The sequence below is a fragment of the Podarcis erhardii genome, assembly GCF_964252035.2.
Source record: "Podarcis erhardii genome assembly, chromosome: 3".
Taxonomy (NCBI): domain Eukaryota; kingdom Metazoa; phylum Chordata; class Lepidosauria; order Squamata; family Lacertidae; genus Podarcis; species Podarcis erhardii.
In genome coordinates this window covers 70,435,943-70,448,294 of record NC_138507.1, presented here as the reverse complement: position 1 = coordinate 70,448,294, position 12,352 = coordinate 70,435,943, and positions in this window count along the sequence as shown.

Here is a 12,352-nt window from a genome sequence, read left to right as displayed (position 1 = left end):
CCTCATTTCCATTCCTTCAGGGCAACATTTATGTATGCTATACATGTAGGTCTATTTTCGTCCTCAGCTATGTAGGATCTCTCATGGTTTGTGCAGATACAGTGGTACCTCGGGTTACAGACGCTTCAGGTAAAGACGCTTCAGGTTACAGACTCCGCTAACCCAGAAATAGTACCTCAGGTTAAGAACTTTGCTTCAGGATAAGAACAGAAATCATGCTCTGGCGGCGCGGCAGCAGGGGGAGGTCCCATTAGCTAAAGTGGTACCTCAGGTTAAGAACAGTTTCAGATTAAGAACATACTTCCAGAACGAATTAAGTTCTTAATCTGAGGTATCACAGTATCTTGAGAAGCACCTGAGCCCAGGAGTCTCCTCAGTGCTGCTTCTGAGAGTACGTCTGCCCCACCTATTACTCCTGTGATATGTCCCTGAACAGGGGCTTGTACTAAATGATCCTTGGGATCCCTTCCAACTCTACAATTCTACAGTATGCTTAGATGCAAATTATGGTCAACTTTCAGAGGGAAAATATTTGCTGCTTGCTGTTACGCTTACTCAGAGCTACCGGGCACAAATAGCTTTGCTCCACAAATTCAAGCACTAGGTGACTGGGGTCTCGCTAGCACCTTTGCAGTGCGCTCGACTGTCCTGTGAGCAACGTACGTTTAAAAAATAATTTACAGAAAAGCAGAGAGAAGGACAGAGATCTGAGGCCCAATGCAAAGGACCTAAGGCCCTGCCTAGCAAATAAAACTGGTGTAGATGTGCCATGGGTTGTAGAAGGAAAGTAGAAGGAATCTGTGTCAGGAGTGTCACTAGAGACAGTCTAGCAGGTCTAGATCTGACATCTTGTTCAGCTCAGAGGGTCCTACACTGCCTCCTTCAAATGATCCCAAAGTTACCCCAGCGGTGCCGCAACAAGCCAGCAGCAGCAGCAGCAGCAAATAAGCAAGCAAATGGCTACATCAGCAGCTGGACCTCTAGCTTCCCACTGTTTCCATTTAAGCAATCCTGGACCCAGAGCAAGAGTGGCAGTGAGCTCAGCCAATCAGTGTATTGTCTAAATGGACTGACAGTGGCTCGTCTGGATTTCAGATGGGGGCTCCTTCCTGGATATGTCAGGGATTGAACCTGGAATCTTCTGCCTGCAAAGCAGATGCGGAAGGGCCGCAGCTCACTGGTAGAGCAAGGGAAAAAATCTGTGACAGTCTGACCACTTTCTGGAGCTCTTCCAGTGAAAACAGTGGAGGAACCTGGCTGGCTGGCTGGGAAGGACCCAGAGGCTCCAATCCAGTGTTCCCAGGGTTGTTGCCAAGCCCTAGATCATGAAATGCATTGGACGAATAAAGCCAGAGCGAATTGTGTCTGATAGTCTTCCCCTCAAAGCAGAGCTTGCGAAGGACATTATAGAGGAAGAATGTCCATTTGAGTGGGCGACTTAACTATATTCTATACGTGGCCTCCGTCTCTCCATCCTATCCCACCTCCAGCAGATGAGCCCATCTGCTCTGCATACGTCTGGCCATAAAGAGCATTTCCTTCCAGACGCACTGACATTCCATACTTCATGGGAAGAACAGATGACATAAAGAAAAGCCGTTTATCAGGAGGAATGCTAGGCTGCTCTTCTCAGGTGAACAAGTTGAGGAAAGGGGCATTCTTGACTTAATGAGCATCCTGGGGAACTGCCTCGCTCTCATCAAGACAAGAAGCCGTTGCATCAGCAAAAGTCACATGGATTCTGCACTTTAAAAAGCTCACAACATTCATTTCAAAGACATTGTTCCTGGCACTGTATTTATTTATGTACTTTCTAACCTCCCCTGTTCCTTGGGTACCTCAGGTCAGGTAACAGGAATTGAACAAACTGTACAATTCTCTCTTACATTTCACATCTTACAGTTCTCTCTCCTACATTTCACAATCTAAGTTAGATGTAGAACGAAGAAAGGGAGAAATGGGATTCGTAGCTATAGCCACAGGTCCTAGAAGGAAAGTTATGAAGTAAAATATGCAGGGGCCCTTCTAAGAGATTTCTGTGAAATTAGCTTGACGGGCTGCTCTCACCCATATGTGTCTTAAGCCAATGAGTGATGTCAGAGTTGTATTCGGTAAGTGAGCTGTTTAGACACCAGGCAAAAGGAATCTCTGGGGTCTTAAAGAGCTGCACTTCTCCTGCTTCTGCCTTATTTTCTAGACAGAAATTCAACAGGTTAAGCCTTTTCTCCTATAGAAATACAATTCTGGGGGAAACTTCACAATCCTGGCTGTGAGTTCTGGAAGACCTGCTCCCTGCCTTGCAGGCCTTTTCCCACCTGGTGTGGGAGTGCAGGGCCCTGACTGACTATAAGCTGTTGCTGTTGTACACACTCTTGGATTGGGGTATTGTTTAGGAGTTTTTGTTGCGGCTTCTTGCTGCTTTTGTTGCTATCATTTTTTGTGTCTTTTTTAGATTTTATTATGATCTATGTGTTTTATTTATTGTTTATGACTACTTTTGTAATGATGCAAATCTTTTCATTTTGTAAGCCACATTGAACATGGAAAAGCAGCATGCACATAAATTGACGAAGATGATGTTTGCACCCCCTATAATTTTGTGTTATGACATGCCTCCTTCTGACTGGCATCCTCAGAATTCTCTCTAAATTCAAAATGTTCCCCCGGTGAAAAAAGGTTGGCAGCCCCTGTTGTACATGCTGTGTACTTGTGGCACAATGGATTAGGCGTGCTTTTCCAAATCTCACAGCTATGATACAGGCCCATCACTTGATGAATGTGTTATCTCCATGCGATACCTTTCTGTGAAGTCAGTCTAGAGATTCAAATGTGAGACATTATGAACCGGTTCAAGCATTTTTTTAATATCTCCATGTGGAGTGGCCCCCAGACACACAGCTGTGTGGAGAATGTAATGATGCTTGGCGGCAGCTCATGCACATTTCTGAGCCACTGCTTCCTGGCAGCTGTTGCATAAATGCAGTGATTGAACAATTGGGGCCATCTGCATCAAATGTTACATCTTCCATGTGGCAATACTTTGTCTTTCGCTCATGCTCATGATAAAGATAGCCATCAGCTTCTTGTATTTTTGCATGATGGGTAGTCCAAAGAATAATCCAAGGTTTTTTTTGAGTAAACACCTGAGTATTTCAACATGGGAAGCTGCTGCACACCAAGTCAGACTATTTGTCAGTCTAGCTCAGTATTGTCTGTTTCAGCTTTCCTCAACCTGATGTTCTCCACCAGACCCCACCAACATGGCCAATGATCAGAGCTGATGAGAGTTGCAATTCAGAACATCTGGAAGACACCAAGTTGGGGAAGGCTGGTCTAATAGCTAGTGTTACACATGCTCCAATCTTTCAAGGGCTCCTGCGTGTTGGTTTACATGGAATGAAGATCGTGGGAGATTTTTGGAATTTATGTGATACATGGTTTATTTACCTATCTTATGCTTTACACATTTATTTTCCATCTTATGCTGCATAAGATGGACATTTCACAGCATTGACACTCCAAAGGATCTTGCTCTCCATCAAATTTCTAGGGGAGATGCCAAAGCCATAACTTTGGATTCTCACAGGCCAAGGAGCCTTCATGGGGTGGCCATTTCCAGAGGAAGAATGGGCATTGCATGTGTCTTTTAATGCCCCTCCAGATACTATTTAAAGTAGAAAAAACTAGGAAGGCAAGACTAAACAGTTATTACATTTATATCATAACATTTCTCCAAGGAGTGCAAGGCAGTGTGCAAGATTCTTCCACTACCCAAATTATTGTCAAAACCACCCTGTAAAGTAGGTAGGGATGAGTGAATCTGCCAATTTAAGTTTCTACTACTACATTGGTTCTACAGGGTTTCAGATGCTCTTCCTATTGCAGATATTAATATTGCACAGCTTGAAGCAGTAAGATGAATAAAAACTGATTCCTCTTGGAATAAAAATAAAATTAAATAAAAATTAACCAGGAAATCCAGGACGCCCCATCATTTCAGGCATTGGCACTATTACAGTGGGTGTCTCCGGTTATATGGACTCTGTTCTGAAACCATATGCCATCAGTGCTCCCAGCTATGTACGTGACACCACAGATTTTCTGAGGAAAATACAATCTTTAAATAATCTTCCTAACAATACTATACTAGCTACTATGGATGTGGAATCTCTGTATACCAACATCCCACACAACGATGGTTTACAAGCTATAAGGAACACCATTTCAGATAAAACCACAGCGGACTTTGCTACCAAACTCTGCCAATTTGTCCTTACCCACAACAACTTCAAATTCGGTGATGACCTGTTCCTTCAGATCAGCGGCACAGCAATGGGCACCCGCATGGCCCCACAGTATGCCAACATCTTCATGGCAGATTTAGAACAACGTTTCCTAAACTCCTACCCACTCAAACCTCTCTTGTACCTGCGATACATTGACGATATTTTTATCATCTGGACACATGGTCAACAGACCCTGGACACCTTCCACCAGAAATTCAATGATTTTCACCCCACAATCAACCTAACAATGAATCAATCTATGCAAGAAATACATTTTTTGGAAACTACTATAAAAATACAGGATGGGCGCATAGACACCACCTTATACCGTAAACCAACTGACCGAAAAACATATCTACATGCCTCTAGCTACCATCCCAAACATACCAAACAGTCCATTGTATATAGCTAGGCACTACGTTACTGCCGCATCTGTTCCAATTCTACAGACAGAGACTCTCACCTAAGAGATCTACAGCAAACCTTTTTAGAACTAAAATACCCAGCAGATGAAGTTAGACAACAGATCAACAGAGCCAGACTGATACCCAGAGAGAACTTGCTGCAAGACAGACCCAAAAAAGAAAATAACAGAACACCTCTAGTCATCACATACAGCTCCCAAGTTAAAACAGTACAACGCATCATCAGAGATCTACAACCTCTCCTGGACAATGACAGTTCTCTTTCTCAAGCTCTGGGAGGAAGACCTTTCATTGCCTACAGACAGCCACCCAATCTCAAACAACTCCTAACCCACAATAATACTACAAGCAGACTTAACACGGACACTGGCACCAGAGCCTGCAATAAACCCAGATGCCAACTTTGCTGCCACATACACCCGGACAACACCATTACTGGCCCCAACAACATCACACATACCATATCGGGACTATTTAATTGCTCATCGTCTAACATTGTGTATGCCATCAAATGCCAACGGTGTCCTTCAGCTCTCTATATTGGACAAACAGGCCAAACCTTACGCCAAAGGATAAACGGACATAAATCTGACATCAGGAATCACAAGACAGAGAAACCAGTAGGAGAACACTTCAATCTCCCAGGACATTCTATACAAGATCTCAAAGTAGCTGTTCTATTACAAAGGAATTTCAGAAATAGACTGGAAAGAGAAGCTGCTGAATTGCAACTTATTACCAAGCTTAAAACCATGGAGAGACCTGGTCTGAACAAAGACATTGGATTCTTATCTCATTATACATGACAAAGCCATTTTTCACCTTCTCACCCCTTGCTTTTTCCTGTAAGACCTATTGCAGTCGTTAAGAGTCGTCAACAGGCTCATCACAGCTATCTGCCAATCACCCATTCCCACCACCCTTCTGAGTAATACCCCTCCCCACCTTCTCACTATATAGAAGGGTCTGGTGACTTCTGTTTCAGTGTATCTGAAGAAGTGTGCATGCACACGAAAGCTCATACCTAGAACTAACTTAGTTGGTCTTTAAGGTGCTACTGGAAGGAATTTTTTTATTTTGTTTTGACTATGGCAGACCAACACGGCTACCCATCTGTAACTTTCTTCAAACAGACACAGAAACAAATAATGATGCAACCAAATAATTGTATAAAACAACGCGCTTGTCCAAACACAGGTTCCTCTTCTTGGAAATATCAGATTACTTCAAACATACCTGAAATCAAAGGTCTTTCTCTCCACACACAGACTCCATTCGCCTGCCTTCCAGCTCGAGGCTGTTTTCTCCAGGAGAGACTCATTTGCACACCTTTCTTCTATAGTGGTTTGAGAACAAAGGCAACTCCCTCAAAATGGATATTTGGAACTGAATACCTTACTCATGTGATCTAAGGGCCATCAGAGATATATTTCTAGCTAATTATCAATTGTTAGGCTCCAGCTTAACTTCAATGGAATTTCCGCAATGTTCCCTTTAACAGTAAAGGTAAAGGACCCCTGACAGTTAAGTCCAGTCGTGAACAACTCTAGGGTTGCGGCACTCATCTCGCTTTACTGGCCAAGGGAGCTGACGTTTGTCCACAGACAGTTTTTCCATGTCGTGTGGCAAGTATGACTAAGCCTGCTGTCAAAACCAGAGCAGCGCATGGAAATGCCATTTACCTTCCCGCTGGAGCAGTACCTATTTCTCTAGTTGCTCTCTGACATGCTTTTGAACTGCTAGGTTGGTAGGAGCTGGGACTGAGCAACGGGAGCCTTTAACAGTACACAGAGTCATTTTCCATTTCAATGTACAATCAAACAACTATACTTAACACTTCTTTCCCAGGCCTACTGCAGTATTTCAGGGGTTGAACATGGGCTCTTTTGCATGTAAAGCAGATGCTCTACAATGGAGCTACATGGAGAACACAAAACCTATCACCTTAAACACAGTTCTTTTTATTGCACTTTCTGTTTCGTCGACTACAGCAATGGCCTTGTTCATGAGATACCCCCAAAGCAACAGTAACTTTCTGTCATTAAGTAAACATATAAATCAAACCTTGAGCACAGCTTTGAGGTCCTGAGATCTCTTTCCCGTGGCCAGAAATCTGCAACTGAAACAATGAGAAGTTTCCCCCCCTATATGGAATGTAGAGTTTTGACTTGAAAGGAGTCTGTGCATTCCAGAAAATATGCTGGACCTTGGTGAGATGGGGAAGTTATGTAAGGACATTAGGGTCAAAAGCTTGCAGAAGGGTGGTTAGAAACAGCTGCTAGTGAAAAAGAGCCATTTTTACCAAATAGACAAGGAGCTTTTCTAGTGTAAATCTTCAGCACTATACAGTCATTGCAATAAGTGGTTCCTTGCGAAGGGGTTTACACAGTTTGTAAACACATACACAAACACTCCTGGTAACTAAGCTGCTTGGCTGCGCTCTTCCTTATGGCAGCTATTGAGCTTCAAGATAATTGTTTATAACAGGACACAGCAGATTTGGCATGGTGTGCCTTCATCTGCATGTTAAAACACTTTGTCCCAGGGAGGACCATGGTTCTCTCCAAGTTACAGAGCTGGGGAAATAAAAGCAGATGATTTTGATGGAAAAGCATACTAAATATGGTAGGATTGTAAGTGCAGTGTTTAATACTTTGCTCATTCCGAAAAATAAGGACATTCATTAGCTAGGCCACAACCTTTTGCATCCCTATTTGGAGAAAAAAAGGCCCACTGAGGTAAATGAAATCATTTCTCTGCAAAAATGCATTGGGTTGAGTTGTTAGCAAACATATATGAACATATGATCACATCAGATCCTAATGTATACCATCTTACCTGAAAGTCTACGAGCATCTTAATTCTCCAATATTTCTTCAGTAAATAAATATCTGAATACATGGGGGTCCACAGGAACATTGAGAGGGCCTCAGCTTAGCCACTCCGATTTACGAAAACCCAAAGACTGTGTTGTATCCAGTATGCTGCACTCTCTACTTGTCCAAGCACTCTCTATTATTTTAAAATGCTTAAATATTAACAGATGTATCATGTACAGCTGCATTTAAAAAATTGAAACCAAAATGCAGTAGGTTACAATGAAGGTCATGGAATTAAGTGATGTGGCTATTACATCAATATCCTCCTTTAATGCAGGTCAAATGGGTTTGCCCATTTTGGGCTTGATTCAGGGCCAAAGTAGACCTGACATTAATTGCACAGACGTGATTGACCTTTCTACTTCTTCAATTTAAAAAGCAACTGTAGGGGGCAGAGATCAAGACTGGGACTGTAGTTTGACCCTTTCCCTTTCCCTTGTGCTATGGTCCTGATTAAAACCCAACCTGCTGTTATTTGCCTGAGTAGGAGAGCTTCAATTATTGCCCAAGCAAACATCCTACCTAGCTACCTAGCTACCTACCTACCTACCTACCGAACAATAGCTTTCAGAGATGACATTAATCAGGACTTCATTGGAAGACAGGGTTAATCCCTTTCCTTATGTTGCATGGTCCCAATAATGATTGTGCCCAACAGCAAAAAATATAAAAATATAAAAATATAAATGATTGGGTCGGGGCCACAGCTGTTATTAACATTTCAAATCTAAATAGGTTAATTGCAACCACGCAATTATAGTCACATTTAGTTTGGTTCTCCGGGCTGTCAAAAATGGCTTTTAAAAAACAATTCTCTCTTATTGGAGATAGCTTTTTAGCGCATTGCTGAGATCTATATTCCATAGCCAAGAATGCTCAGCTGAATTAATTGCCAAACCACAAGGAGTGTCTTGGAACCCCACAATGATCTCGATGGCTTTTTATCACATTTTAATGTACTGAAATTTTGAAAAATACTTATCAGCACCCTTCATTTTGTATGTCTTTTTAATCATAACTTTAAGATGATTAAACACATTTGCCACATCTCCAAGACCCTTACTTGGCCATGACGACTTTGCTATGGCCTCAGGTGTGCATTTGCCAATAGGAATTTGTCAAAAGCATTAGAGGCAAGGCTTCAAAGGCTGTTCTCCATCCCAGCAGCAAAAGTCCATTTCCCTGGCTTGCAGATGGTGCACAGTCCTTCCCTCATCCAAATGCATGATGTAATTTTTCCAAAGGCAGCTGTAGGTTGCGTTGAGCCAAAAGTTCATGAAGCAGCCGATCCCATCACCAGCTGGTAGTTAAACTGAAAGTTGTCTATGTACATTCCATTGTCCCAATTAGAATGCAAAACAGTGTCTTCCATCAACAGAGCTCAAACAAGTATTGGTTTTGGGGAGTGGGAAATACAACATGTATTTTCTCCTGGGGGAAAAAAGGCAAGAAAAAAAATTCTAATGACAAAAAATTGCATATGTACCTACAGTGGGGATGGGAGACCCGTGGCCTCCAGAAATTATTGAACTTCTATGTCTCTTCTTCTTTGGCGATCACTCGTAGCCGTGTAAGATTGTCTTCCATAAACACGGTTTTAACAATGAGTCCGTAAATGACTGTAGAGGCCAATTATGGATCCACACGTCCTTCCACAGTGGGGTCATTGGTTTCCAGACGGGAGTTGGTCACAGTGTGGATTTGCCAAGCGTGCCTTCCTCTTTGCACGTTTCTCCCTCACATCCTGAGTTCGAGTGTCTTCAAAGCCCATGATGCCTTTGGTGAAGGCTGTTCTCCAATTGGAGCACTCGCAGGCAAGTGTTTCCCAATTGTTGGTGTTTATCCTACATTTTTAAAAATTTGTCTTGAGACAGATAAGCTCTGGAAGGCCACAGGTTCCCCACCCCTGACCCCTGACTGCAATGCCCAGTGCATAGCATCTTCCGCCTCCCATTTCCACAAAGTTCAATACTTTCCATGTGACATATTCAAAGATGTGAACATATGGATGGTGGGGGAGCAGGATCATGCCTTGCTCTATCCATGCATTTACCAGAACCTCTGAACAGACCCTACAGCCTTACCACATGTATGATTGTAGGCTCTCTTCATGTAGTTGGGTACCTTGTAAAAATGCAGGGAAAGAAAATCACCTCATACTGGGTGTGACTGTTTGTCTATCAAGCCCAGTATTGTCTGTTCTGACTGACAGAGGCTCTCTAGGATCTCAAACAGAGGTCTGAGACCACCACTGCCTATCCAGGCTAGTGTCCCCCCCCCCCAAGCTGGAGGTTGTTGTCCAAATGTGGAAAACAAAAAGGAACAGACTTTTGTACCAAAAAGAAAGAAAGCAGAGATGCAAAATTTTTTTTTAGAAAAAATATTTATTTATTTTGAAAAGCATATAACTAAGACCACCAAAGGAGGAAGCCAGTTAGAGAGGATGTTAGATGACAGGGGAGTTAAATGTGTGCTAAAGGATGATAAACAGCCTGCAGAAAAGCTGAATACATTTTTTTCACTACGTAGGGCAAATACTTGTACCTGAACTAACTTTCTCAGGAAGAACAGAGGCATATTGTGGTGCCATAAGATGAAGTTCTAGATATTTTTGACAGATTAAAAACTGAGAAGTTCTGGATAGGATCCACCCAAGAGTTTTTAAAGAATTCATATGTTGAATTGCTATCTTCTAACCAAAACATGTAACTTGTTTCTAAGATTGGCCTGTATATCTGAAGACGGGTAAGCAGTTGATGTTAACACCAATGTTTATAAAGTATTTAGGAAATCACAAATGGTTAGCTTAATGTCTGTTCTGGGTAAATTGGTGGAAAGAGTTACTGATGGGGAAATTATGAAGTATAGAGAAGAACAAGACTTGCTGAAGGAGAATCAACATGGCTTCAGCTATGTGGAAAGATTACATTAGGGGCATCTTAAATTAGACAAAAAAGTTGAGTAAGAGGGGACATAATGGAGGTTTCTAGAATTATGCGTGATATTCAGAAAGTAAATAGAGTGAAGTTTTTCTCCCTCTCTCATAATAGGAAACTCAGGTCGTCTGAAAACTTTTGTTGGCTTTTCATAGGCATCTGGATAGCCACTTTGAGAAACACGATACTAAACTAGATATAGGCCTTGTCCTGATCCAGAAGGACTCATCATGCAGCAGAGCTAATCTGATGTCCACTGCATCTCCCTGGCCAGAAATCGCTGAGGCTACCCCTCCAAGCACACAAACATATACTACCTATCATTACAACAGGGGTTTCAGTGGTCTTTTAGTAATCATGAGATGGCCAATTCACTTGAGCAATGAGTAATATACATTAATTCCAGCTTGCAGATTTATGCTGATAAAAAAAGTATAAATAGCCACTGTAGCAGACATGTGGCTGCTATAGTCATATCCATTTGGATGCAAATATAATATTAATTACAAACTACATACAGCGTTGGCATAGCAACAAGAACCTACTCACATAAGGCTTAATCCAAGGCCTGTGAAAATACTCCAACTGAGTACTGTACAATGAACTCTAAAGAAGACATGTAAATTTGGGGGAGGAGAGAAAAAGCAAGTCTGTGGGGGCCCCTTCAGACATTTTAAAAAACTATTTCTTACATTAAAAAAACCAACCTTTAATGAACTTCCCATTTCCCTCTTCTGAAAGCGCTGAGAGTTAATTATATTGCCCGTTAGCAAGTACAGTGAATCCCACACAGTGTGGCAAAAAGTTGCTAAGTAAGTTACTAATTCTATAAACAAAGCTAAAAACTCCTCTCTTTCACCTAGTCTGGTTGGTTCTCAAGCACATACCTCCTGGCCATCATTAGCTGTAGCTAAACTTTGTTTCTTTCTAAAATGGTTAAAGGTTTATATACTATACCACTCCCTCTCTTTTGAGGTAAGGAAAAAAAATCTGAATTTTTTGCAGTTTCAGCTCCTTTTCTGGCATAAATACACATAAAAGAAAAGGAGAAGAAATCTGTCTAGGCCTGTTCACACATTTCAAGCAACGCCATATTCATGCAGTAATGGTGGTGCGCATGTCTTCTCCTTCAACATGCAAACAGGATTGCATAGGAACACAGGGAGCAGCTTTGTAGTCTTATCTAGTTCAGTATGAGTACCATGAGCATCATTAGCTTGTTTAGTACCACTCCCCCCCAAATCACTGGGAAGGTGTGTATTCTGTGCTGTCTTCCAGTGGCTGTTACCACTCAAACAAATCAGCTAACCCCACTCCTGAAGTAGTCTGAATGTTTAAGAAACTTTTAAAAAGAACCCCACCTCTAATAACTTGCTTTATATATTTTCTGGGATTGATTTCCTTTTGTAGCCTATTTGTATTCACCGTGGGTTTTTCTCTGCAAGATGTTTAGGGACATTTTGTATTTTAGCAACACACACTCTATAGATACAGATGCTTGTTTCCCAGAGATAATAAGTTGCAGACTATTATGCTGTGGGGATGTTTATTCCCCTCCTCAAGCTTTTGAAGTCATTAAAATGATAATAAAAATAAAAATAATCTTAGGGGTGGTGCTCTATGGATGATAATTGTATATTCCTTCATTTACTTCAAATTGCAGTAAGCAATTTATTTGAGGGTCCTTCTGCTCATTCGGGGGGGGGGGGGAATCTGCCCTCAAGCCTTTCCCTGACAACACCACAGATCATATGGTAAGATGCAAGTTCATGGTTTTTGGGTGTGTGCAGCTGTTTGGTTAGGAGACCACCAACCTTTGTTTTTGT